Source organism: Syngnathus typhle, linkage group LG9 (assembly GCF_033458585.1).
Source record: "Syngnathus typhle isolate RoL2023-S1 ecotype Sweden linkage group LG9, RoL_Styp_1.0, whole genome shotgun sequence".
NCBI classification, from domain to species: domain Eukaryota; kingdom Metazoa; phylum Chordata; class Actinopteri; order Syngnathiformes; family Syngnathidae; genus Syngnathus; species Syngnathus typhle.
Window position 1 is genome coordinate 15,323,200 of NC_083746.1, and position 27,432 is coordinate 15,350,631.

At 49.3% G+C, this 27,432-nt stretch overlaps 1 protein-coding gene, 1 non-coding gene and 1 pseudogene across 2 annotated transcripts in view; 2 read left to right on the forward strand and 1 right to left on the reverse strand.

Annotated features, from left to right (window-relative positions):
* LOC133160169 (uncharacterized) overlaps positions 1-726 on the forward strand; it is a 143,350-nt gene extending 142,624 nt beyond the window's left edge. Inside the window, exon 2 of the mRNA XM_061287783.1 lies at positions 580-726. The gene's annotated coding sequence lies outside the window, so the exon portion shown is untranslated. The remainder of the gene's footprint in view (positions 1-579) is intronic.
* Positions 727-6,103: 5,377 nt separating this feature from the next.
* On the forward strand, positions 6,104-6,176 carry trnat-ugu (transfer RNA threonine (anticodon UGU)). The gene has a single exon. It is a non-coding gene; the product is annotated as a tRNA-Thr (tRNA).
* A 19,995-nt stretch (positions 6,177-26,171) lies between these two features.
* Positions 26,172-26,343, reverse strand: LOC133160273 (U2 spliceosomal RNA; annotated as a pseudogene).
* Between the last annotated feature and the right edge of the window lie 1,089 nt (positions 26,344-27,432).

The window sequence follows — 27,432 nt, forward strand, 5'->3', positions numbered from 1 at the left end:
ACGGACTTCAGCAGATCCGCTGCGCTGTGCTTTGTGGAAACGTGGCTTAGCGAACAAACCCCCCACCACGCCGTGGAGCTAGCCGGGTTCAGGCTAATGCGAGCAGATCGCAGCGCGGAGCTCTCCGGAAAATCAAAGGGAGGTGGTCTCTGTTTCTACATTAATGAACGTTGGTGTACTGATGTCACGGTGTTGAAAGAGTTTTGCAGCCCTCTCCTAGAAACACTTTTCATAAACTGCCGGCCGTTCTATTCACCACGTGTTCTCCTCGATCGTCATGACGGCTGTTTACATCCCACCACACGCACGTGCGAGTGAAGCCACGCAGATGCTGGCTGACCAGGTAACAGACATGGAGAAACTTCTACCAAACTCACTAATCATTGTTCTGGGTGATCTTAACAGGGCGAACCTCACACACGAACTCCCCAGATACAGACAGCACGTAACGTGTCCCACCAGAGGGGCACAGACTCTGGACCACTGCTACACCGTGATCAAGGATGCATACCACTCTGCGGCTCGTGCAGCTTTAGGACTCTCGGACCACTGTCTAGTTCATCTGATCCCGGCCTACAGGCAGAAACTAAAAACTTCTAAGCCTGTGGTGAGGACTGTGAGGAAGTGGACAGTGGAGTCAAGGCAGGACCTCCAAGCCTGCTTTGACTGCAGCGATTGGGGAGCTTTCGAAGCTGCAACTTCAGACTTTCATGAACTCACTGACACTGTCACATATACATCAGTTTTTGTGAGGATCTGTGTGTGCAGACTAAGACCTTCTGCACGTACAACAACGACAAACCTTGGTTTACACCGAACCTCAGGAGGCTGCGCAAAGTCAAGGAGGAGGCCTACAGGAGCGGCGACCGCGAGCTGTTCAGGCAGACCAGAAACACACTGAACCGAGAGGTCAGGAAAGCCAGGAGGTGCTACGGGGAGAACCTGAAGAGACACCTCTCTGCCAATCCTGATCCCTCAACGGTGTGGAAAGGTCTGCTGAGCATCACGGGCTACAAGAAACGAACCCCCCGTCCTGTCGAGAGCCCAAGGCTTGCTAACCAGCTAAACAAGTTCTACTGCAGGTTTTATCTGTCCTCCCACACAACGGGACCTCCGGCAGCACAATCTACATACTCACCTCTACCCACAACTGCTCTGTCCACACCTGTATCATCGTTGTCACCCACTCACTCTCTTGCAGAGGCCGCGCCGGCACTCCAGGTCCGCGAGGAGGAAGTGCGCCAGCTGTTCCGGAGACAAAAGACCAGAAAGGCACCGGGCCCAGACGGCGTGTCACCTTCCTACTTGAAAGTCTGCGCTGAGCAGCTGGCGCCCACCTTTGCACGGATCTTTAACCGTTCTCTGGAGCTGTGTGAGGTGCCCTCGTGCTTCAAGAGCTCCACCATCGTTCCAGTGGCCAAGAAGCCCGCCATCACAGGTTTGAATGACTATAGACCCGTCGCACTGACATCTGTGGTCATGAAATCGTTCGAGAGGTTAGTGCTGAACCACCTGAAGGAGGTCATGGGCCCCCTGCTTGACCACCTCCAGTTTGCCTACCGGGCAAACAGGTCAGTGGATGATGCGGTCAACACGGGACTGCACTACATCCTGCACCACCTGGACACCCCAGGAACGTACGCCAGGATCCTGTTCGTGGACTTCAGCTCGGCGTTCAACACCATCGCCCCTGACATCCTCCAACAGAAGCTCATCCAGCTTGCGGTGCCTGCCTCCACCTGTCAGTGGATCACCAGCTTCCTGACCAACAGGAGACAGCGTTTGAGGCTGGGGGGCATCACATCTGACACCCGGACCACCAACACTGGAGCCCCTCAGGGGTGCGTCCTCTCCCCACTGCTCTTCTCTCTCTACACCAATGATTTCTCCTCAGGTGACTCTCCTGTGAAGCTCCTGAAGTATGCAGACGACACCACTCTCATCGGACTGATCCAGGACGGTGATGAGACTGCGTACAGACAAGAGGTGGAGCGTCTGGTCCACTGGTGCAGTCAAAACCATCTGGAGGTGAACCCGCTCAAGACCGTGGAGATGACAGTGGATTTCAGGCGAGACCCTTCACCACTTTTACCCCTCACTATCCGCAGTAATACTAATCTCTCCACAGACACCTTCAAGTTCCTGGGAACCACAATCTCTCAGGACCTGAAATGGACTGGCCACATAGACTCTGTCTGGAAGAAAGCCCAGCAGAAGCTGTACTTCCTGAGACAGCTCAAGAAGTTCAACCTGCCGCGAGAGCTTCTGAAGACCTTCTACACTGCCATCATCCAGTCTGTCCTCTGCACGTCCATCACTGTCTGGTTTGGATCGGCCTCCAAACAAGACAAGCACAGACTACAACGGACAATCAGAACTGCAGAAAAGATCATTGGAATCAACCTCCCATCTATCTAAGACTTGTACCTGTCTAGGACCAGGAATCGGGCAAGGAACATCTCTACAGACCCTTCTCACCAAGGTTGCAGTCTGTTTGAACTACTCCCCTCCGGACGGCGTTATAGAGCTCGGTACGCCAAAACCAGCAGACACAGAGACAGCTTCTTCCCCCAGGCTGTTGCTCTGATGAACTCACACCACTCATAGAGTCTCAGAGACATTACTGTGCAATAACATCTCTTCAGCTCTTCACACCTTTTTGAATTTGTCTACACTGTTTTTGCCATTATTCACGTCCTGAATGTTGTTAGTCACCTAAATGTTGAGGGTGTGTTTTTACCGAAGTTAAATTCCTTGTTTGGCACGCTCAAACATGGCGAATAAAAACTCTTGAATAAAAAAAAACTCTTGAATCTCAGCCATCAAACCAAAGCAACAAGACAAAGGAAAAAAGTAACACCGGCCAACCAGCCCCCTTCAATTCCAAAGAACACCCCAAAACACGCAAAATACCCTCCACAGGGTCCATAAACAGGTGTAAGGGCAGTCAAGTTCAACGCCGCCCAATGGACCGTGGTCGTAAATCGGTAAAACATCACAAAACAGGCAAACGTGTGAGCAGCGTCCTGGGCACCCAGTCGGGGCACGTGCAGATAGTCACCATGGGGCTGGTACGGCGAAGATCATTGGCTTCAACGAGCATGAGGGAGCGGACCTCCCACACGGGTCGCGGCTGCGAGGCCAAGGCGAGGGATCTGGTCAGCACCGGCCGGATGAGCAGGATGGCCATCGTAGAGTCACGCCGGTCTCGACCAATGTGTGCAGCCATCCCATCTCCCAGGGAAAAAAATATCCGATCCGAAACAATCTGCACACACCGAGTTGTGATAGATGGCACCAGCTAGAGATGCACCGATCCGATATCTGGATCGGATATCGGTCCCGATATCAAGAAAATAGATGGATCGGGTATCGGAAAATACAGCCGATCTGTGAGCCGATACTTTCCTTAATCTATTGGGACGCGGGCTACGTCATACGCTAGCAGCACGTGTGCCGCATGCCACGAGAGTTTTCTAAACAAACGCAAACATGGAGCGAACGTTCGCTTCTCTTCCCCGGGTTGCTAAGCGGACGTCAAACCCTGCGCGTTCGCTTCTCTTCGGGTTGCTAATGGGACGTCAAAGGCTGCGCGTTCGCTTCTCTCCCGAATTGGGGGGGGGGGGGGCTAATCGGATGTCAAACGCTGCGTGTTCGCTTCTCTTCCGGGGGGGTGTTAATGGGACGTCAAACGCTTTGTGTGGCGGGCTCCATCTAGTGTGGAAACTGAGAAGCTGAGCTCAAGCTTCTTGTGCGGGTCATATTCAATTATGTTTTCAGAATTTGCTGCGGGCCAATAAAAACTGGACCGTTAGTTTGGACACCCCTAATTTAGAGCAGAGAACTGTCTTTTCTGTTCCACATGTAGAGTTATGTAGCTTCTTAAATAAAATCGGAATTATTATTTCAGTGAGTTCAATTATTAAATTGAACTCACTGAAATACAACGACCTAGTCGACTTTAAAACCATCCAACTCATGTACAAAATAAAAAATAATCAATTACCAAACAGTATCCAGAGGTTGTTTGAGTGGAGGGAAAGTACCCATTATTTAAGAGGAACACGTATGTTTAAAAGAGATTTGGTGAGAACAAACTTAAAGTTACATTGTATAACAGTTAGAGGTGTGGAACTATGGAACACCAGCAGTGACGAATTAAAGAACTGTAGTACCTTACCTAAGTTTAAAAAAATGTATAAGGACAAAATATTGACGGGATACCGTAACATGCTGTGAAGTTGTTTAAGTTGATTTGTATTTTAATGAGAAAATATATGGTATATATATGTATGTATATGTGTATATATGTGTATATATATGTATGTGTATATATATATATATATGTATGTGTGTATGTATGTATATATATATGTATATATATATATATGTATGTTTTCTTTTCTTTCTTTAATATATTGACTATGGACAAATTCTTGACAGAATTAAATAGAAACATGTAGTTACATGGGGTAGAGTCAGATAAGCTTAGGCTTCCTTCTACTCCCTTTTTGAACAAATATGATTTTACGATAAAGGAAAATTATGATGCAATATCTTTTTTCTTTTATATTCTATTGTATTATGGAGTTATCATTTTTCTGTATTTTTATTTTTTTCTTGTATTTCTTTAATGTTCGAAATAAACGTCTAAAAAAAAAAAATCAACCATAATATCGGATCGGTATCGGGTATCGACCGATACGCAAAGGCACGGCATCGGTATCGGTATCGGAACTGAAAAAGTCGGATCGGTGCATCTCTAGCACCAGCATTGCCGAATGGACAAATAGAAAGAAAGAAAAAGGAGAAAGGAAGGAAATAAAGAGGAAAAGAGAGAACACTGCTGCGGGGCTGCCACTCACAGTGGCGCCAAACAAAAAAAAAGGGGCTTGCATATTAGGTAACCGCTCGTGGTGTCCGACAATTAGTGGATTTTGAAGTTTCTCTTCAGAGAGAATCTTTGGCCACAAAGTGAGTAGGAGACAGGTTTTTCACCAGTGTGTTCTTGCATTTGATTTTAAGTTTACTTTCTGAGAGAATATTTGGCCACAAGCTGAGCAGGAAAAATTTTTTTCACCTGTGTGTGTTCTTCCATGTGTTTTTAAGTTTACCTTCTGATAGAATCTTTGGCCACAAACTGAGCAGGAAAACGTTTCCTGTCCTGTGTACTCTTGCATGTGTTTTTAAGTGTCCCGTCTGACCGAATCTTTGGCCACAAACTGAGCAGGAAAAAGGTTTCTCATGGGTGGGGGTATTTGTGTGTGTTTTTAAGTCACCCTTCTGTGAGAATATTTGGCCAGGAACTGGGCAGGAAAAAGGTTTCTCAACTGTGTGTGTTCTTGTCATTATTTTTAGGTGACAGTTCTGCGAAAGATTGGCTACAAACTGAGCAGGAAAAATATTTTTTCAGCTGAGTGTGTTCTTGCATGTAGTTTTAAGTTTACTTTGTGAGAGAATCTTTGGCCACAAAGTGATCTGGAAAAGGATATCTCACTGGTGTGGGTTCTTGTGTGTGTTTGCAAGTCACCCTTCTGAAAGAATTTTTGGCCACAAACTGAGCAGGAAAAACGTTTCTCCCCAGTCTGGGTTCTCATGTGACTTGTTAAGTGCCTCTTCTGAGAGAATCGTTGGAAAAACGTTTCCCTTCTGTGTGTATTCTTAGGTGTAGTTTCAAACTCCTCTTATGAGCAAACATTTTCCAAGACTGAGAACATTTCCAGTGTTTGGTATAAAATATCAACTTCTGACTCAAGACAAGTTGAGGGCATACTGTAGATATCCTCTTCGTCCTTCTCTTTCCCCTCCTCTTTTATCAAAGTTGCTCTGGCCCGGCCTCCTGTTTCTCATTAATCATGGCTGTTCCTGGCTGTTGTCTCATTCAAACTTGTACATAAAAACTAGCGCTTCAACCACCAGCTTCAACCACCAGCTTCAACCAGAGGTTCAAGCACGCTAACTGATTCTCAAACTTGGCCAAGCTATCTAGCCTTGCTTGGTCGCAGAATAGTAGCATGGGAGGTAAACGTGGTGACATCCTGATTTCCACTTTGTAATATTGTAGTTAAATAATTTATAGTTTATAATCAACCACAGCAGAACAGGCCTTGTAGCTCAGTGGTTAGAGCACTGGTCTTGTAAACTAGGGGTCGTGAGTTCAATTCTCACTGAGGCCTGATTGTATACTAAACATTTACTGCGCAAGCTTGACATATAAGAGTTGAGGGTGTAATTCCACTTATCTTGTCCATAGTACTGGTGACCAGCAGTTATGTGATGAGTTGTTATTGTCTTTGAGGATATTAAGGGAAATTTTATAATTTCAGACGGCACACCAATGTGTCCACACTGGATGAGAATCACTGGCTTACAGTCCTGTTTAGACTACATTTTCAAGCGTTTCTTTTGGTCAATCTTCTAAAAGGTTGACACAGTTTTGCCAGGCAAGACCGCGTAGCTCATTAATAAGAGCATTAGAATTGTAACTCAGAGGGTGTGAGTTAAATTCCCACTAGAGTCTGACAGACAGCTACATCTGCTAACCCTGCTTGGTTGTAGTGTGTTTGAATTTTTGATTAGCGGTAGGTGTTAAAGCCTCATTGCTAGCAAGAGAACTAGTCTTGCAAACAAAGATTCACTCGCTGTGTCTCAATTCACAGGCTGCATCCTCAGAAATACTTTTTTTTTTGCCAATTATCAGGCTGCATGACATGACTTCTGGTGCGACGCGAACGCACGTCATGTGACACACGAATTCAGCCTTGAAACCGGCATAATTTAAATGGCAACAGATGCTGAGCGGAGACTACATATATTTTAAAGTAATTTCCCATATTACTCTTTCAAATATCTATTCAGAAACTCTGAACATATAAGGACATATTTATTGAGAAAAAACAGGGCAGGAGGGGGAGTTTGTTCCCCTCAGCAACTGGTTAATCAATATAGTCTACATTCCAACATAATCATACGATCAAGAACAGTGGAGCCTCGGTTTTCGACCACAATCCGTTCAAGAAGGCTGTTCCAGAAGTGAATCGTTCGAATTCCAAATAATGTTTTCCCTTTACAAATAATGGAAAAAAAAATTATCTATTCCAAGCAAAAAAACCTGTCTTTTTTAACAATTTTTTTCCATTTGCGCATTTTTGTCCGATCACGTAACTGCAGCGCAGCGCCGAACACGCAACTGCACCGTGCTGGTCGCATTATTGCGACAGAGCCGTCGCTAAAATTTAGAAAATATTTTTAAAGTCCTAATGGCCCCTCCATGAGTCGTCACCTTATCGTGGTGGAGGGGTTTGCGTGCCCCTATGATCCTAGGAGCCATGTTGTCTGGGGCTTCATGCTCCTGGTAGGGTCACCCATGGCAAACGGGTCCTAGGTGAGGGGCCAGACAAAGCACGGCTCAAAAAGCCCCTTATGATGAAGAATATATATGGAAACAGATTTCCCTCGCCCGGACGCGGGTCACCGGGGCCCCCTTCTGGAGCCAGGCCTGGAGGCGGGGCTCGAAGGCGAGCGTCTGGTGGCCGGGCCTTCGCCCATGGGGCCCGGCCGGGCAAAGCCCGAAAAGGAAATGTGGGTCCCCCTTCCCATGGGCTCACCACCTGTGGGAGGGGCCAAAGGGGTCGGGTGCAGTGCGAGCTGGGCGGCGGCCAAAGGCAGGGACCTTGGCGGTCTGATCCCCGGCTGCAGAAGCTGGCTCTTGGGACATGGAATGTCACCTCTCTGGCTGGAAAGGAGCCCGAGCTGGTGTGCGAGGCAGAAAAGTTCCGACTAGATATAGTCGGACTTGCCTCCACGCACAGTTTGGGTTCCGGTTCAAGCCCTCTCGAGAGGGGCTGGACTCTCTTCCACTCTGGAGTTGCCCACGGTGAGAGGCGTCGAGCAGGTGTGGGTATACTTATTGCCCCCCGGCTGGGCGGCTGCACATTGGGGTTCACCCCGGTGAACGAGAGGGTAGCCTCCCTCCGCCTTCGGGTGGGGGGACGGGTCCTGACTGTTGTTTGTGTCTATGCACCAAACGGCAGCTCAGAGTACCCACCCTTCTTGGAGTCCCTGGAGGAAGTGCTGGAGAGCGCTCCTTCTGGGGACTCCATCGTTCTACTGGGTGACTTCAATGCTCACGTGGGCAATGACAGTGAGACCTGGAAGGGCGTGATTGGGAGGAACGGCCCCCCCGATCTGAACCCGAGCGGTGTTCTATTATTGGACTTCTGTGCTCGACACGGATTTTCTATAATGAACACCATGTTCAAACATAAGGGTGTCCATGTGTGCACTTGGCACCAGGAGGCCCTCGGCCGCAGTTCGATGATCGACTTTGTAGTCGTGTCATCGGATTTGCGGCCGCATGTTTTGGACACTCGGGCGAAGAGAGGGGCGGAGCTGTCAACTGATCACCACCTGGTGGTGGGTTGGCTCCGATGGTGGGGGAAGATGCCGGTCCGACCTGGCAGACCCAAACGTTCTGTGAGGGTCTGCTGGGAACGTCTGGCGGAATCCCCTGTCAGGAAGAGCTTCAACTCCCACCTCCGGCAGAACTTTTCCCAGGTCCCGGGGGAGGCGGGGGACATTGAGTCCGAGTGGACCTTGTTCCGCGCCTCCATTGTTGAGGCGGCCGAACGGAGCTGCGGCCGTAAGGTCATTGGTGCCTGTCGTGGCGGCAATCCCCGAACCCGCTGGTGGACACCGGCGGTAAGGGATGCCGTCAAACTGAAGAAGGAGTCCTATCGGGCCGTTTTGGCCTGCGGGACTCCCGAGGCAGCTGACAGGTACCGGATGGCCAAGCGGAACGCGGCTTCGGCGGTTGCTGAGGCAAAAACCCGGGCGTGGGAGGAGTTTGGCGAGGCCATGGAGAATGCTTTCCGGACGGCTTCGAGGAGATTCTGGTCCACCATCCGGCGTCTCAGGAGGGGGAAGCAGTGCAACGTCAACACTGTTTACAGTGGAGATGGCGTGCTGCTGACCTCGACTAGGGACGTCGTGTGTCGGTGGGGAGAATACTTCGAAGACCTCCTCAATTCCACCGACACGCCTTCCATTGTGGAGGCAGGGCCTGGGGACTCTGAGATGGACTCTCCAATCTCTGGGGTTGAAGTCACTGAGGTAGTTAAAAAACTCCTCGGTGGCAAGGCCCCGGGGGTGGATGAGATCCGCCCGGATTTCTTAAGGGCTCTGGATGTTGTGGGACTGTCATGGCTGACACGTCTCTACAGCATCGCGTGGACATCGGGGACAGTGCCTCTGGATTGGCAGACTGGGGTGGTGGTTCCCCTCTTTAAGAAGGGGGACCGGAGGGTGTGTTCCAATTACAGGGGAATTACACTCCTCAGCCTCCCTGGGAAGGTCTATTCAGGGGTGCTGGAGAGGAGGGTCCGTCGGGAGGTCGAACCTTGGATTCAGGAGGAACAGTGTGGCTTTCGTCCTGGCCGTGGAACAGTGGACCAGCTCTTCACCCTCAGCAGGATCCTCGAGGGTGCATGGGAGTTCGCCCAACCAGTCCACATGTGTTTTGTGGACTTGGAGAAGGCGTTCGACCGTGTCCCTCGGGAGGTTCTCTGGGGGGTGCTTCGGGAGTACGGGGTACCGAGCCAACTCGTAAGGGCGGTTCGGTCCCTGTATCACCGATGCCAGAGTTTGGTCCGCATTTCCGGCAGTAAGTCGGATTCGTTCTCAGTGAGGGTTGGACTCCGCCAAGGCTGCCCTTTGTCACCGATTCTGTTCATAGTTTTTATGGACAGAATTTCTAGGCGCAGCCGAGGCGTTGAGGGTGTCCGGTTTGGGGACCTCAGCATCGCGTCTCTGCTTTTTGCAGACGACGTGGTGCTGTTGGCTTCTTCAGGCCGTGATCTCCAGCTCTCACTGGAGCGGTTCGCAGCCGAGTGTGAAGCGGTCGGGATGAGGGTCAGCACCTCCAAATCCGAGTCCATGGTCCTCGATCGGAAAAGGGTGGAATGCCCTCTCCGGATCGGGGATGAGATCCTGCCCCAAGTGGAGGAGTTTAAGTATCTTGGGGTCTTGTTCACGAGTGAGGGGAGGATGGAGCGCGAGATCGACAGGCGGATCGGTGCAGCGTCGGCAGTAATGCGGACTTTGTACCGGTCCGTCGTGGTAAAGAGAGAGCTGAGCCAAAAGGCAAAGCTCTCAATTTACCGGTCGATTTACGCTCCTACCCTCACCTATGGTCACGAGCTATGGGTCGTGACCGAAAGAACGAGATCCCGGATACAAGCGGCCGAAATGAGTTTTCTCCGCAGGATGTCCGGGCTCTCCCTTAGAGATAGGGTGAGAAGTTCGGTCATCCGGGAGAGACTCGGAGTAGAGTCGCTGCTCCTCCACGTTGAGAGGAGCCAGATGAGGTGGCTCGGGCATCTCATCAGGATGCCTCCTGGACGCCTCCCTGGGGAGGTGTTCCGGGCATGTCCCACCGGTAGGAGACCCCGGGGACGACCCAGGACGCGCTGGAGAGACTATGTCTCTCAGCTGGCCTGGGAACGCCTTGGGATCCCCCGGGATGAGCTAGATGAAGTGGCTGGGGAGAGGGAAGTCTGGGAGTCCCTCCTGAAGCTGCTGCCCCCGCGACCCGACCCCGGATAAGCGGAAGAAGATGGATGGATGGATGGATGGAAGTCCTAATAGACTTTCCAAAATTTAAGTGGACCTCAGTGCGCAGGGAGCTTAATTTGGTCCGATCTGGCAACCGCAGCGCGCCGGGCGCTCACTGTCGCATTGCTTTAGGAGCGTCTTTGTGTTTTAGGATGGCTTTACTGCTCCCACTTGCTTACTTTGGAGGCGTGATTAGAGTTGATGCAATCCTCAGAATAACGAGAATGTAATAACGAACGGAGTTAGTTGGCATGCGGGTCCTCTCGGCTCATCTCGCGAGGTTCAACCACCGAATTTCGTCCGACATCCGAAGCAAAAAAATCTCGAATTTTTTGTTCAAATACTGATTTGTTCGAGAACTGGGACGTTTGAAAACCGAGGCTCCACTGTAATTTGTCAACCCTAACAATCTTTGGCCACAAACTGAGCAGGAAAAACGTTTCTCACCTGTGTGTGTTCTTGCATGTGTTTTTAAATGTCCCTTCTGACAGACTCTTTGGCCACATCTTTTTTGATGAAAGAACACACCTTGTCCTTTTGCTCGTTAGGCATGGCTGTTGTCACATTTGGTGCTCACTCTTTTGCAAGAACCACATGGGAGACTATTAAGTAATTTTCTGGGCACCTCCAGGCGGAGAGTCCATTCGTCACTGTGCGTACAGCAATGACTGCGGGACTGCTGTGTGCTCGTGTTCACTGAGACTTGGTTGACTGTCAACATTCCGGACTCTGCCGTACATCTGGAGCGGCTAGCGTGCTATCGGGCGAACCGGGCCATTGTGAAAGGGGGTAAATCTCGTGGAGGTGGAATATGCGTCTACATCCGTGACGAATGGTGCCGAGACTCTGTAGTGGTATGCAAGCACTGCTCACCACTGGCGGAGTTCGTGATCATTAAGTGCCGTCCTTTTTACCTGCCAAGGGAATTTACCGCGATTCTGCTAGTCGCGGTTTACATCCCGCCTTCCAACATCGAAGGCGACAGGATCGCGGCTCCTAGTGAACTGTACCAGGCTGTCAGTGAACAAGAGACAGCGCACCCTGACGGTTTGACCATCTTCGCTGGGGATTTTAAGCATGCTAACCTGAAGTCTGTTTTTCCGAGGATTCACCAGCATGTTAATTTTCCTACGCGTGGCGACAGCTTCCTGGACCGGGTCTACTCTTCACATAAAGGAGCTTTCAAAGCCGCCCCCCTCCCCCATCTTGGACCTTCTGACCATATCACTGTTATGCTTTTGCCCGCATACAGACAAATGGTGAGAGCGTCCAGGCCGGTTCGCAAGCAGGTACGGGTGTGGCCTGAGGGTGCCTCTGATGCACTGCGTGACTGCTTTGGCTCTACTGACTGGGACATGTTTAGGAGGGCTGCCACTTGCGACGATCGGACAGACATTGAGGAGTATACTGACTCTGTTTCCTCCTACATCAGGAAGTGCATTGATGTTGTGACTCTCTCAAAATCCATCGTCGCTCGGGCTAACCGGAAGCCATGGCTGACAGGGGCTGTCTTCAGGCTGCTGAGGGCCAGGGACAAAGCCTTTAGAGCGGGGGATGAGGCTGGCTTGAGGACTGCGAGGGCCGACCTGTCCCGGGGCATCAAAGAAGCAAAGAGGGCGTTCTCGTGCAAAATTACCGCCCACTTCAAGGACAGCAGGGACGCACGGAGCCTTTGGCAGGGCATTCAGACCATCACGGATTACAAGCCCGCGCCGCAGAGCTGTGAAGGCGACGTCCGTCTGCTCAATGACCTCAACCGCTTCTTTGCTCGCTTCGACGCTCAGAACAGCACTTGGCCGCTGAAGGCCACTCCCCCTTCAGACGAGCTGCCCCTGTGCCTCTCCGCCGACAGCGTGAGGAGGGCGCTTTCCGCTATCAACATCCGTAAGGCGGCGGGCCCTGACAACATCCCGGGTCGAGCGCTGAAGGACTGAAGGACTGGTGAACTGACGGATGTCTTCACAGACATCTTTAACACTTCCCTGCAGCAGGCCATCGTCCCGTCGTGTTTCAAAGCTGCCACCATCGTACCTGTGCCGAAGAAACCCGCTCCGTCCTGCTTCAATGACTATCGCCACGTGGCACTTACGCCCATCATCATGAAGTGCTTTGAGCGGCTTGTCATGGAGCACATCCGATCCGTTCTCCCCCCCACCATTGACTCCTTCCAGTTTGCGTACCGAGCCAAACGGTCCCCTGAGGATGCCATCTGCTCTGCCCTCCACTCGGCCCTCACCCACCTGGAGAGAAGGGACTCGTATGTGAGGTTGCTGTTTGTGGACTTCAGTTCTGCCTTCAACACCATTGTGCCACAACGCCTCATCAGCAAACTTGACGCGCTGGGCCTCAGTACCTCTGCAACTGGCTACTGGACTTCCTCTGTCACGTGGTGCAGGGACAACAACCTCCTGCTGAACGTCGACAAGACCAAGGAGATTGTTGTGGACTTCCGGAAGGGTCACACCCAACACCTGCCACTGACCATCGACGGTGCTGTGGTGGAGAGAGTGAGCAGCGCCATGTTCCTGGGGGTGCACATCAGTGAGGATCTCTCCTGGTCCACCAACACCGCATCACTGGCAAAAAAAGCCCAGCGCCGCCTGTACTTCCTGCGGAAACTCAGGCGAGCGAGCGCTCCTCCGGCCGTCATGACTGCATTTTACCGCGGCACCATTGAGAGCGTCCTCTCCAGCTGTATTGCTGTTTGGGGTGGGGGCTGCACTGACTACAACTTCAAGGCCCTGCAGCGCATAGTGAACACGGCTGGTAAGATTGCTGGTGCTTCGCTCCCCTCCCTGAAGGACATTTACACCTCCCATCTCACCCGCAAGGTGACCACGATTGTGAGTGATGTGAGTCACCCCGCTCACTCTTTGTTCGAGCTTCTGCCCTCTGGGAGGAGGTACAGAAGCCTGCGCTCCCGCACCACCAGACTCTCAAACAGCTTCATACTCCAGGCTGTTAGGATCCTGAACTCGCTCCCCCGTTCTGCGTAGCGTCCTGTACTTTTACTGTCTGTACTGTCTGTATGCACACTGGCTCTTATTTGTTGTGTTATCTGTTTATTTATTATTTATTATTACTCTTATTATTTATTGTTTGTGCCTTCTTGTTTATGATATTTTTACTTTTGCGCTATGCTTGCTGGCTCCGTTTTGCTCCTCTTATTTATTGTGTTATCTGTTTATTTATTATTTATTCATCACTCTTACTATTTATTGTTGAATTTTTGCCTTCTTGTTTTTATATTGTGTCCCTTACGCCTTGAAATGGCTCTCCCATCCTGGCACACAGCGGTGATGTCCAAAGCTCCCATCCAGTTTCCTCCTGGAGAGCAGTTGTCGTTAATGCATTCGGGGGTCTTGTTTTCTTGGATGAAACACGTGTAGTCCATTCCAGGTAGCCTTTTTGTTTAGGCCACTTGTGGCATCTGTCGTCCTCCAACAGTTACATTGGGATCAATCCAAAAGAGTTCAATCACAGATTCATTTCTGCGAGTCCAGGGCGGTAGGGGTAGCGTCACTGTCTGTGACAGCACGGTGTTGTTATCCAACTCCTCCCATGGATGCCATACATTTCGTTTCAGTGACATTCATTGCTCTGGCCTCCAAATGAACTTGTGTGGAGTAAGAGGCGTTTTCGAACACACACATAACATCCCTCCTGTGTGTGTGCTCTCACAGTGACCTTTACATACCGGTACCAAGTGTTGGTTTTGTATGGGTTTCCGGGATCTCATGACGAGTCCTCAAAGTTCTCATTGTGTGACGATTGTTTTCCACGGTCAACACTGTCTGTTCAGATGGTTCCATAGACACTAGCACGCTCCAACCACAACGCAGCAGAGGATCCACCTCGCATGTGGAACCCCGTTGCTACTAGGATGGCAGAGACACCGGGACATCCCCTCGTCTAGCGGAGTGGGGATGGTTGTTTTCTTCACCAACATTGAGACGTCCCAGCCTAAACGATGGGACCCCTTTGAAGTCAGCCTTCCCCACCACTCCGAATTAGGGGTCCAGCACTCTCTGCAACTTGCAGTGGCTGAGGTGAATCCAGCTGGGCCGTTCAGCGACCTTCACTACGGTGGGGGTAGTCAGCAAAATTGGAATGGTCCGTCCCACCATGGGCTGACCCAGTTCTTTCTTTTAACAACCTTGATGTAGACCCAGTCTCCTGGATTGATGGGGTTGTTGACCTGTGAGGAGGAAAGATCAGGCGGCAGTAAATTTGCATTTGACACATTTTTCAGTTTGAGCGTCCTTATCATATAGTCTGCCAAGGACTGTTCTTCATCTGCTTTTTGCACATCTGCAGGGAACACAGGTAGTCTATATGGTCTCCCATGGATGATTTCAAAAGGTGTTAACCCTTCTGAAGTGGGAGTAATTATCATATAGCGCTTCACTAAGTCTAGGCACTCTGGCCACGATCTGCCTCATTCATTGCTCTGGCCTCCAAATGAACTTGCGTGGAGGAAGGGGGGAGTTTTGAACAAACATAACACCCCTCCTGTGTCTGGGCTCTCACAGTGAACTTGACGTACCGGTACCACGTGTTGGTTTCGTATGGGTTTTTGGGGTCCCATGACCAGTCCTCAAAGTTCTCATCGTGGGACCGTCGTTTTCCACGGTCAACATTGTCACTTGGTCTGTTCAAATGAGTCCATAGACCATAGCACGCTCCAACCACAACGCAGCAGAGGATCCATCTGCCATATGGAGCCCTGTTGCTACTAGGATGGCACAGACACCGGGACATCCCCTCGCCTAGCGGAGTGGGGATCGTTGTTTTCCTCACCAACATTGAGACCACCCACCCTAAACGATAGGACCACTTTGAAGTCAGCCTCCCCCACCACTCCGAATTAGGGTTCCAGCACACTCTGCAACTTGCAGTGGCTGAGGTGAATCCAGCTGGGCCGTTCAGCGATCTTCACTGTGGTGGGGGTAGTCAGCAAGACTTGGAATGGTCCCTCCCACCGTGGGCTGACCCAGTTCTTTCTTTTAATGGGGTTGTCGACCTGTGAGGAGGAAAGATCAGGCGGCAGTGAATTTGCATTTGACACATCTTTCAGTTTGAGCGTACTTATATAATCGGTATGATGGCTTTGCAGATGGCTTTTGCCACTGTTAAGGCATCTGCTCGTTTAGATGGAACTATTTCCACCCATTTGGAAAATGCACCAATCATCACTAAGCAGTATTTGTGAGGTCCACTTTGTGTGAGCTCAATAAAATCCATGTGCATTTGAAATGGGCAAGATGGTTTTGGAAATTAGCCTCTCTTAGGTCTCATATTTCCTTGTGGATTATGTTTCACACAAACAGGACATGCTTTACAATTTTGTTTTAAGTAAGCATCTAAACCAAAGGTAGTGAATTGTTGATGTATGATGGACTTCATCCCTCCTGTCGACACATGGCAAGGCCCATGTGTCGCAATTGCTGCTGCCATCAATTCGCTAGTAACGTTTGTTTACCAAACTTCAAATTCTCCTAGTAACAGCGATCTCGTCTTTATATTGTAAGTCCTGCAACTCATCCTATTTCCGAGCTACGTTTCGTCTATAGTTCCAATTTAATGGCACAGCACATTGTGTTTTCAGTACCATCCATCCATCCATTTTCTGTACCGCTTAGTCCCCACGGAGGTCGCGGGCGTGCTGGAGCCTATCCCAGCCGTCATCGGGCAGTAGGCGGGGGACACCCTGAACCGGTTGCCAGCCAATCGCAGGGCACACAGAGACAAACAACCATACGCACTCGCACTCACACCTAGGGACAATTTGGAGTGCTCAATCGACCTACCAAGCATGTTTTTGGGTTGTGGGAGGAAACCGGAGTGCCCGGAGAAAACCCACGCGGTCCCCGGGCCCGCGTGGGTTTTCTGTCCCCGGTCCCCGGTCCCCGGGCCCGCGTGGGTTTTCTCTGGGCACTCCGGAGAACATGCAAACCCCACACAGTGAGGGCCGGAGGTGGAATCGAACCCGCACCCTCCTAACTGCGAGGCGGACGTGCTACCCAGTGCGCCACCGAGCCGCCATGTTTTCAGTACCATTATTCAAAATTAACTCAACGAGGTCTGCGTTCCACATCTAGCCCTGATCTATGTCTTGATCTCTCAAACGTTATTACTTGTGTCATGATTGTTCAAAAATGTGACTTAGAATATGGTGCTGTGAATTTCCAATCTCCCTGATCAAATTGGATCCTGCTTCTTAGCTCTTCTTTTTCATGCTCCTGTTAGCCTGCAATTGTCCAAATCAATAATGTTGTTTTCTTTTAACTGTCTTTCTTTTGAACATCTAAATCTCTCGTGTTGCTAACCTATCTACACCAGGAAACCATTTAAAGGGTCTTAAAGAAAGGACCAACAGATTATTCCCAATATCTCCTCATTATTTATGAGTTAGCCCCCCTTTCCTCACTCGGGTGCATATCTCGTCAGTTGTTAATGGAAACCAGATGTGTCTCATGCCAATGAGATCATGGACCAAGGCCCAAACAATCCCGCACGAACCTGACCCGAAACATGACCCAGTCACACTTAGGCTTACTAGTGAGATATACATTGCATGATACCAGAATAAAAATTTACCACAGTATGACACCTCTCTCTCTCGTTAATTATCAATCCAAAAGCTACGTTTCTCTTTTTAGTATTTAACTTACCGTATTTTCCGCCCTATAAGGCGCACCTAAAAACCTAAAATTTTCTAAAAAATCAACAGTGCGCCTTATAGTCCGGTGCGCCTTATATATGGACCAAATTCCTAAATTTAAACTGGCCCAAAGCATTGTGTCATGAAATCAATCATAAGTGGCCTGCTGAAGACTATGAATCATGACTCAAAAAGACTATGGATCATTATTTTATGATTATAAAGTAATTTGTTCTGTCTGAAGTTGAAATAAAAAAGATAAAATGGAGAATGATTTGATTTGGATTAAAAATCTGACATGATGCATTAATGGTGCGCCTTATAGTCCGGTGCGCCTTATATAAGGATAAAGTTTTAAAATGGACCATTCATTGAAGGTGCGCCTTATAGTCCGGTGCGCCTTATAGGCCGGAAAATACGGTACTCAAAATCACTCTTTCATCAAAGTCGCTCTACTAATTTTCCATAGTAGTCGCCAACAACTTCAACCATTCAACCTGTATTTTCCTTTCATTCAGGGAATCATTCATCAATGCTCATTTGCATCTCACACACAGTCTCCAAAAAGGAGTCTTTCCATCACATTGGACCCAGTTTAACCAAGCTCACCACACAACATTAATATACCATTTTCAACTCAGGCTTCCTGATAGGACAATCCACCAACCCAAAAAAAAAACCTCAACTCATAAAAACTACTGGCAAATTAATCCTAATTTTTTCTTTGTTTTTCAAATTTGAAGAACTCAATCTCTCAGATTTAGCTCGCATATTGAAAACCATCAATCAATTATTCCTATTAATTGTAGCATTGCAATGTCTTAAATTCACAATTTTGCTTCTTCCAATTCCTGAAAGTATGTTCTGTCATTTTTTTTTCTTCTTTCAAATTTCTCATGAGGGCTCAACACTTAACATGCACTAGTGGGGATCAATTTCTGCTCGCAAACAGATTTCTCTCTTTTCCTCTCATTTTTATCTTTCCAAATCGTTTCTGTTCTGCGGTGCAAATTGGATAGACCACAGTCTAGCAAATTTCTTTACACTAAAAGTTTAGCCAATTTTCATCATTTTAACACACATGCACAGCTCTCACGCGCGTAAGGTAGGTCCCAGCACCAATGATTCGTCACAGGCTGGCCATTTCCTGTGGTCGATCATGAGCTGGTCCCTCCCACGCACACGAGGACAGTACATTCTAAATCTTTCATTTATCTTCTAGAAGCAAGTTCCATTTATTTACCACATGATTTGCAAATTTTAACTTTAGTGTACACACACAATTTGATCTCTGGTCATTTGCCATTGGGCATACAAACAGCATTGTCATATTGGCATCTATTCTTTCTTTCTCTGTATTAGCATGAGGAGTCAAAGTGGAGGAAGCTTGTCATGCTGAAAACCATACCAAAGACTATAAAAATGGGACCCATTGCCTCCCTGCTTGGCACTCAGACGGCGTGTCACCTTCCTGCTTGAAAGTCTGCGCTGAGCAGCTGGCGCCCACCTTTGCACGGATCTTCAACCGTTCTCTGGAGCTGTGTGAGGTGCCCTCGTGCTTCAAGAGCTCCACCATCGTTCCAGTAGCCAAGAAGCCCGCCATCACAGGTCTGAATGACTATAGACCCGTCGCACTGACATCTGTGGTCATGAAATCGTTCGAGAGGCTAGTGCTGAACCACCTGAAGGAGGTCACGGGCCCCCTGCTTGATCCCCTCCAGTTTGCCTACCGGGCAAACAGGTCAGTGGATGATGCGGTCAACATGGGACTGCACTACATCCTGCACCACCTGGACACCCCAGGAACGTACGCCAGGATCCTGTTCGTGGACTTCAGCTCGGCGTTCAACACCATCGCCCCTGACATCCTCCAACAGAAGCTCATCCAGCTTGCGGTGCCTGCCTCCACCTGTCAGTGGATCACCAGCTTCCTGACCAACAGGAGACAGCGTGTGAGGCTGGGGGGCACCACATCTGACACCCGGACCACCAACACTGGAGCCCCTCAGGGGTGCGTCCTCTCCCCACTGCTCTTCTCCCTCTACACCAATGATTTCTCCTCAGGTGACTCTCGTGTGAAGCTCCTGAAGTATGCAGACGACACCACTCTCATCGGACTGATCCAGGACGGTGATGAGACTGCGTACAGACAGGAGGTGGAGCGGCTGGTCCACTGGTGCAGTCAAAACCATCTGGAGCTGAACCCGCTCAAGACCGTGGAGATGACAGTGGATTTCAGGCGAGACCCTTCACCACTTTTACCCCTCACTATCCGCAGTAATACTATTCTTTCCACAGACACCTTCAAGTTCCTGGGAACCACAATCTCTCGGGACCTGAAATGGACCGGCCACATAGACTCTGTCCGGAAGAAGGCCCAGCAGAGGCTGTACTTCCTGAGACAGCTCAAGAAGTTCAACCTGCCGCGAGAGCTTCTGAAGACCTTCTACACTGCCATCATCCAGTCTGTCCTCTGCACCTCCATCACTGTCTGGTTTGGATCGGCCTCCAAACAAGACAAGCACAGACTACAACGGACAATCAGAACTGCAGAAAAGATCATTGGAATCAACCTCCCATCTATCCAAGACTTGTACCTGTCCAGGACCAGGAATCGGGCAAGGAACATCTCTACAGACCCTTCTCACCCGGGTTGCAGTCTGTTTGAACTACTCCCCTCCGGACGGCGTTATAGAGCTCGGTACGCCAAAACCAGCAGACACAGAGACAGCTTCTTCCCCCAGGCTGTTGCTCTGATGAACTCACACCACTCATAGAGTCTCAGAGACATTACTGTGCAATAACATCCTGCTCCTCACACCTTCTTGAATTTGTCTACACTGTTTTTGCATTATTCACATGTCCTGAATGTTGTTAGTCACCTAAATGTTGAACAGAGGGTGTGTTTCTACCGAAGTCAAATTCCTTGTTTGGCACGCTCAAACATGGCGAATAAAAAACTCTTGAACTTGAACTCTTGAACTCAGGATTAAGGGTTGGAATTGGGGGGTTAGATCACCAAATGATTCCCGAGCGCGGTACCGCTGCTGCTCACTGCTCCCCTCTCCCCCAGGGGATGGATCAAAATCACATGGGGATGGGTTAAATGCAGAGGACAAATTTCACCACACCCAGATGTGTGAGTGACGATCATTGGGACTTTAACTTTAACTTAAAATGTTACTTTTCCTCTGCCTCTTCCTCCGCCCTTTGATTGGTTTTGTTTTTAACGACGACACACTCTTGCCAAGTGTCCCCGTTCCCCACAATTCCAACAGTCCAAATTTGATGTGGAGTTTGAATTGAATGGCGGCCTGCGGCCTTGTTGGTCTCTAACTCTTCCTCTCCCCCTTTGGGAACTTTGGAAGAAGACCGTTGTATCTTCATCTAGATCATTACCATCATCATCTAGATGAAATACATCAGAACTTTTGCCTTTTTGGATTACTTTTTTAGCATGTCTGGCCCACTGCATAGTTGTTGTATACAAGTTTTGCGCACGAGCGGAATGCCTCCCTTGCTCCTCTGCTTGCGCTGCAACCGGGACAGTGCGCCTGCGCACTGTGGCCTCATTGTCTTCCAGCCTGACAAACATAGTCGCAACCTCATCACTTTTCAACTTTCTATCTTTTGTTACATTTCAACTTTCCTTATACTTCATACTTTTTCTTCCACTTCGGCATGTATTGCATACAATTAAGAAATCTACTCGCCATGGACTTCTCATCTCCTTCAAGAGCTAGAGCTTTTTCCCATCTTAATTTTAGTTTTTCCAGTTTTTTTTTCAATCTTTTTTTCTTTGAGGATCCTCAATGCAGGTTTAAATTGACCTTTCAACAATAACTAGCCTGTATTATTGCCGTTGATCAATGCTAGAACTGCTATCTAGTCAATTTATTCTACCAGTCACACTTTCTCATTCACACAAACTCTAGCGCTTTTTATTCTTAGGCCTATCCAGGATGGGTGTAAAACCCTCCCAAACAGCTTGGAAAAACGGAAAGAAAAGAATCTACGCCCTTCTTCAATTAGGAAAAATAAACTGTTTTTTTCTTAGCCCATTCCTTCCACTGGGACTAGAATCCCAGCTGTTTCATAGCCCGGAAAAAACAAAGCCGTACCTCATAGCTCGGACAAACCAAAGCCGTATCTCATAACTCGGACAAACCAAAGCCGTATCTCATAGCTCGGACAAACCAAAGCTGTATCTCATAACTCGGACAAACCAAAGCCGTATCTCATAGCTCGGACAAACCAAAGCCGTATCTCATAGCTCGGACAAACCAAAGCCGTATATCTCGTGCACCTTTAACTTTTTACGCGTTTCACAACAACACAATCACACAACTTTAGGGTTTTAACTTACTTGTCACCTGGTTCGTTGCACTGCCGGGTCCCGTCAATCCACCTCTGTCAGACGAAGGCAGATTTAAGATGCTGGCCCAGCAAAAAATTCTCTTCCCAGGACTTTCTTTTCTAGGTCCTCCTAATGGACCCTGGCTTGTCGACAATGCAGCACGTCCTCTTCCGTCAGCCAGATGGCGGGTATGAGGGTCCCGGGTTTCGGCAGCAGAATGTTAGAGTGGTGCTCACTCTAACTTATTTTGCAAGAACCGCATGGGAGACAATTAAGTCATTTTCTGGGCACCTGCAGGCGGAGAGTCCATTCGTCACTGTGCGTACAGCAATGATCGAATGACGTCTGACTCTCGCCTCCCGCAAGAGCATTTTTATTAAGAGAAACAGGGTGGGGGTGTGAGTGGACTGGATGGAGAGAAAGCCCTTGACCTCTAGTCAAAACATAGCAGGGGATGTTTTACGACATTGTGTAGGATGGGACAAGCTAGGTTATTTATTACTGGTTACATACATTCCAAAATAATAAATAACGATCATGATAGTTTGGAAAACCCTGACAACATTCAAACTTGTACATAAAGGAGAATCAAAATCAGGACTCGATCCTGCTTTCCAAGACCAGCACTTACACCAGCTATGAGGTTCGAGCACACTAACTGGTTCTCAAACTTGGCCCAGGTATCTTGCTTGGCCAGTGACAGGTTCGACCTCCCGACGGACCATCCTCTCCAGCACCCCTGAATAGACCTTACCAGGGAGGCTGAGGAATGTGATTCCCCTATGGTTGGAACTCACCCTCCGGTCCCCCTTCTTAAAGAGGGGAACCACCACCCCAGTCTGCCAATCCAGAGGCACCGTCCCCGATGTCCATGCAGTGCTGTAGAGGTGTGTCAGCCATGACAGTCCCACAACATCCAGAGCCTTTAAAAACTCTGGGCGGATCTCATCTACCCCCGGCGCCTTGCATCAAATTACCTCAGTGAGTTCGACCCCAGAGATTGGAGAGTCCACCTCAGAGTCTCCAGGCCCTGCTTCCACAATGGAAGGCGTGTCGTGGAATTGAGGAGGTCTTCGAAGTACTCTCCCCACCGACTCACGACGTCCCGAGTCGAGGTCAGCAGCACGCCATCTCCACTATAAACAGTGTTGACGGTGCACTGCTTCCCCCTCCTGAGACGCCGGATGGTGTACCAGAATTTCCTCGAAGCTGTCCGGAAGTCGTTCTCCATGGCCTCGCCAAACTCCTCCCACGCCCGAGTTTTTGCCTCAGCTACCGCCGAAGCCGCGTACCTCTTGGCCATCCGGTACCTGCCAGCTGCCTCCGGAGTCCCGCAGGCCAAAATGGCCCGATAGGACTCCTTCTTCAGCTTGACGGCATGCCTTAACGCCGGTGTCCACCAGTGGGTTCGGGGATTTCTGCCACGACAGGCACCAACCACCTTACGGCCACAGCTCCGGTCGGCTGCCTCAACAATGGAGGCACGGAACATGGTCCACTCGGACTTAATATCCCCCGCCTCCTCCGGAACGTGGGAAAAGCTCTGCCGGAGCAATACGTTTGGGTCTGCCAGGTCGGACCGGCATCTTCCCCCACTGTCGGAGCCAACCCACCACCAGGTGATGATCAGTTGACAGCTCCGCCCCTGTCCAAAATATGCGGCCGCAAATCCGATGACATGACTACAAAGTCGATCATTGAACTGTGGCCTAGGGTGTCCTGTTGCAGACAATCTGTGTCAAGAACAGATGTCCAATAATAGAACACTGCTCGGGTTCAGTTCGGGGGGGCCGTTCCTCCCAATCACGCTCTTCCAGGTCTCACTGTCATTACCCACGTGAGCATTGAAGTCACCCAGTAAAACGATAGAGTCCCGAGACGGAGCGCTCTCCAGCACTTCTTCCAAGGACTCCAAAAAGGGTGGGTACTCTGAGCTGCCGTTTGGTGCATAGACACAAACAACAGTCAGGACCCATCTCCCCACCCGAAGGCGTTAAGGTTAGGGTTGTCTCTCGTTGACTGGGGTGAACTCCAATGTTCAGGCGCCCAGCTGGAGGGCAATAAGTATACCCACACCTGCTCAACGCCTCTCACCGTGAGCAACTCCAGAGTGGAAGAGAGTCCAGGGCCAGCTTGTACCGGAACCCAAATGGGTGTGGAGGCAAGTCCGACTATGTCTTGTCGGAACTTTTCTGCCTCGCACACCAGCTCGGGCTCCTTTTCAGCCAGAGAGGTCACATTCCATGTCCCAAGAGCCAGCTTCTGCAGCCAGGGATCGGTCCGCCAAGGTCCCTGCATTTGGCCGCCGCCCAGCTTACACTGCACCCGACCCCTTTGGCCCCTCCCACAGGTGGTGAGCCCATGGGAAGGGGGAACCATGTTTCCTTTTCGGGCTGTGCCCGGCCGGGCCCCATGGGCGAAGGCCTGGCCACCAGACGCTCGCCTTCGAGCCCCACCTCCAGGCCTGGCTCCAGAGGGGGGCCCCGGTAACCCGCGCCCGGGGGAGGAAAAACGAAATCCAATTATGTTTTTCTTCATAAGGGGCTTGTGAGAGCTGTGCTTTGTCTGGCCCCTCACCTAGGATCCGTTTGCCATGGGTGACCCGACCAGGGGCATGAAGCCCCAGACAACATGGCTCCAGGATCATTGGGGCGCGCAAACCCCTCCACCACGGTAAGGTGAGGACTAACGGAGGGGCCTCGTTTATCAATGCAGTTTAAATTCTGGTGGTTTGCATTTGAATGGACACATGTCAGTCTATTGTAATTTGGCAAAAAATATTGTTTTTGAATAAAACCAATAACCACCGCCCTCAATTACACACACACTCCTCTTTACTGTTTACAAGCACAATCACAAGTACAAGTCATCTTCATCCATAAGCACATCAGTCTTTCCTTGTTAAAACACAGCATCCCAACAAAAAAAATGTGTTCCATCAACTTTTAGCTTCTTAATAGACAACGATGGTATTTATTTACATATTGAAACACACGTCCACCTCCTTCAATGTTACACGTGAATGCACATACAGAGAGAAGTTTTATTCATTTTGATCAGGCTACATGAAGCAAAATATAAAGGTGAATGTAATTCTCATTCATGGAATAAATTACTCTTTTTGACCAGCAGGGGGGGGGGGGGTGTTCACATGAAGCCTCGAGAAATGAACCTATTTGCAAACCGTTTGGTGGGAAAGCCTCGAATCCCAACATCTTACATTGAGATCAGACCCCATCAAGTCATAATTGACTGCTTAATCCTGTAAGAATGAAGCGAACGGATTGAAATGGTTTTGGTTTTGAACTATTGATTTAACCAGTAGAGGGGGTGCACCATTCCTGGAGGTACTGCAATACCTGGTCGATGTCTCCTAGGCTTGCCGTGTGCAGCTGTGAGAGTTGCTGCAGCCATTTGGAGCACAGCCACGGGCTGGGGGGGGAGATCTGTCTGTGCTTCCTTACCAGTTAGTTTCTGGAAGTCCACATGGCGTCATTGATGGCAGCAAAGGTCAGCAACTGCTTTGTAAAGTCTTCTTGCTTCATTTTCAACGGTCTCACCCCATAGAGTACAAGGTCTGCATTCAGCGCTTTCCTTGCGGGGAATTGCAGGTCGCCCACAGGTCTACGGCAGCCCTGCACTACCAGAGCAGGTCCCACACTGACTCCTGGGCGCCACAGCCAGATCAGGGGCACGTTGAGAGCGCTGACATGCCCCGAGAGTGCATAACCGACCTGACTGGGAGGACATCACGGGCCACCATCCATGACAGGTCCCGAAGTTTGTTTCGAGAGGGCGGGGTGGTTGACGTTGCGCCAAACTGCAAGGCCGCGCACTGGACACACCGCTTCCCGCTCCTGTAGGACAGAGATCATAGATCTGTGATTTGTTAAAATTTCACTATTTTCTTGCTCTATGTAATTTAAAGTTCTTCAAAAACTTCTTGATTAAGGAAAAAGAAGGTGGCAGGTTAAAAGACACAGGAATTCTTTGGTCGATGGTTTTTAGCTTTAGTTTCCGGAGGTATGAGCCCATCCAGAATCGTGTTATTGCTTGGCTTTTCGGTGCATTTGGTGTAAGGGATTGGACAGTACAGCCAAGTGCGTAGCGATAGACTTTATTGCGGTGGGAGTAGCTGGAACTAGCGCTGGATCGGCGATCAGGCTGGGAAGAACAAGCTGTTCTGCGGTTTCTTCGATTCTTCATGGACCGGATCGTGGACCGGAGAGCGAAGCAATATCATGCGACAGACGGACACTCGGGTCTGCGCTGGCGGCGTTGATATAGCGCTGTCCCTGAGCCTGTGGCAGGTGGCGGCGATTCGGCTGATAGGGGGGCGTGGTCCTGTCACAGGTGGCGCCGGTACGTGACATTTGGTGTAAGGAGCGCGCTTCGCAGGTGCAGGGCAACATATCTGCTTCCGAGGAAGAGCTTTAAGTCCGGCACTCCTTTTCCTCCTTTTTTTTGTTTTTCTTCATGGTGTCCCTCTTCAGTCTCTCCAACTTGGATTTCCAGATGAAGTAAAAAATGGCTCATTCCAATTTTAAAATCACCTTCATTGTTGGGATGAAAACAGAACTGATTAGTAAAAGCAAGGGTAAAATCACCACTTTTATTGTTACATTTTTCTCTTCTATGGTCAGCTCTCTTAATCCCCCAAACCCAAGAACAGATACTACACTTGATTTGAGCCAAAAGGCAGAGGAGCGATGGAGTATACGAGTGACGGATTCGCTTACATGTCATGAACTGGTAAACTGTAAAGAACTGGGAACAAACTTAACAGGTTACAGTACGGAACAGAGTGCTTCTCTTCTGGGCACTAATAAATCCCCAAACTTGTCTGCTGACTTATTTGTTCACACTTCTTCACCCGCAGCAATGCATGTAGTTCACAAGGCATATATGTGTCCCCTTTCAGCAGTCTCTATCCAAATACACAGTGTAGGTACCTATTAAAAGTGTAGTCCCGATGAACATGAAAGGAAAAGATTGATCATTCACAAAGAACTTTCCATGGTCATCATATCTACCTAACGGCTGCGCCGAAAGAGTTGGGCCAGAAGAATAGAGCGGAACTCATCCAGAAGTGCATGAACACCACCTTGTTGAAAGAATAAAACCAACACAATGTATGAATTCACGACAAATGACATACCAGCAAATCAGTAGGACTTCTGCTGTTGCCTTTGCGAGACCAGTTCAGATATGCGTTATCACAAATTTATAAATCAGGTGTGTTCGGACCTCCGCAGTGGAGGCTCTGCTGAACCCCTGAGACCGACTCACCGTACTCATTTTCTCACAAGCCAAGCCCTCCTCCTCCGCCCCCCGTTCCAATCCAAACAAACACAAACAAGCATGGCGACGGCGGCGGCCCAGTCCGAACGCAAGAGAAGTCTGGTTTGGGGATATTATATTTTACTTAATAACAAAATGTGAAATATGTCACAAAACAATTAAATATTGTGGCAACACCACAAACTTGACAAAACATTTAAGCAAAATTCACCCCACGGTTCATGAAGAGCTGCAGTTGAAACGTGCCGCAGACACTAAGGCAGCGACGGAAAATCTAAGGTACCAAAGTAACTTAGAAGCAGCGTTTCAGAAAGGCAAGACATATCCAAGTATCAGGTGCTAACCAAAAATCGTAAGCATTTGTGAATGATGTGCTATTTGAAGCAATAATTACTACGCTTTAGTCAGTCATTTATAAATAAAGTTTTCCCCTTTTCAATTTGTGGTCGAACGCCATACGTTTTATTTGTAACTCCACTTTCTATAAACAACACTAAAG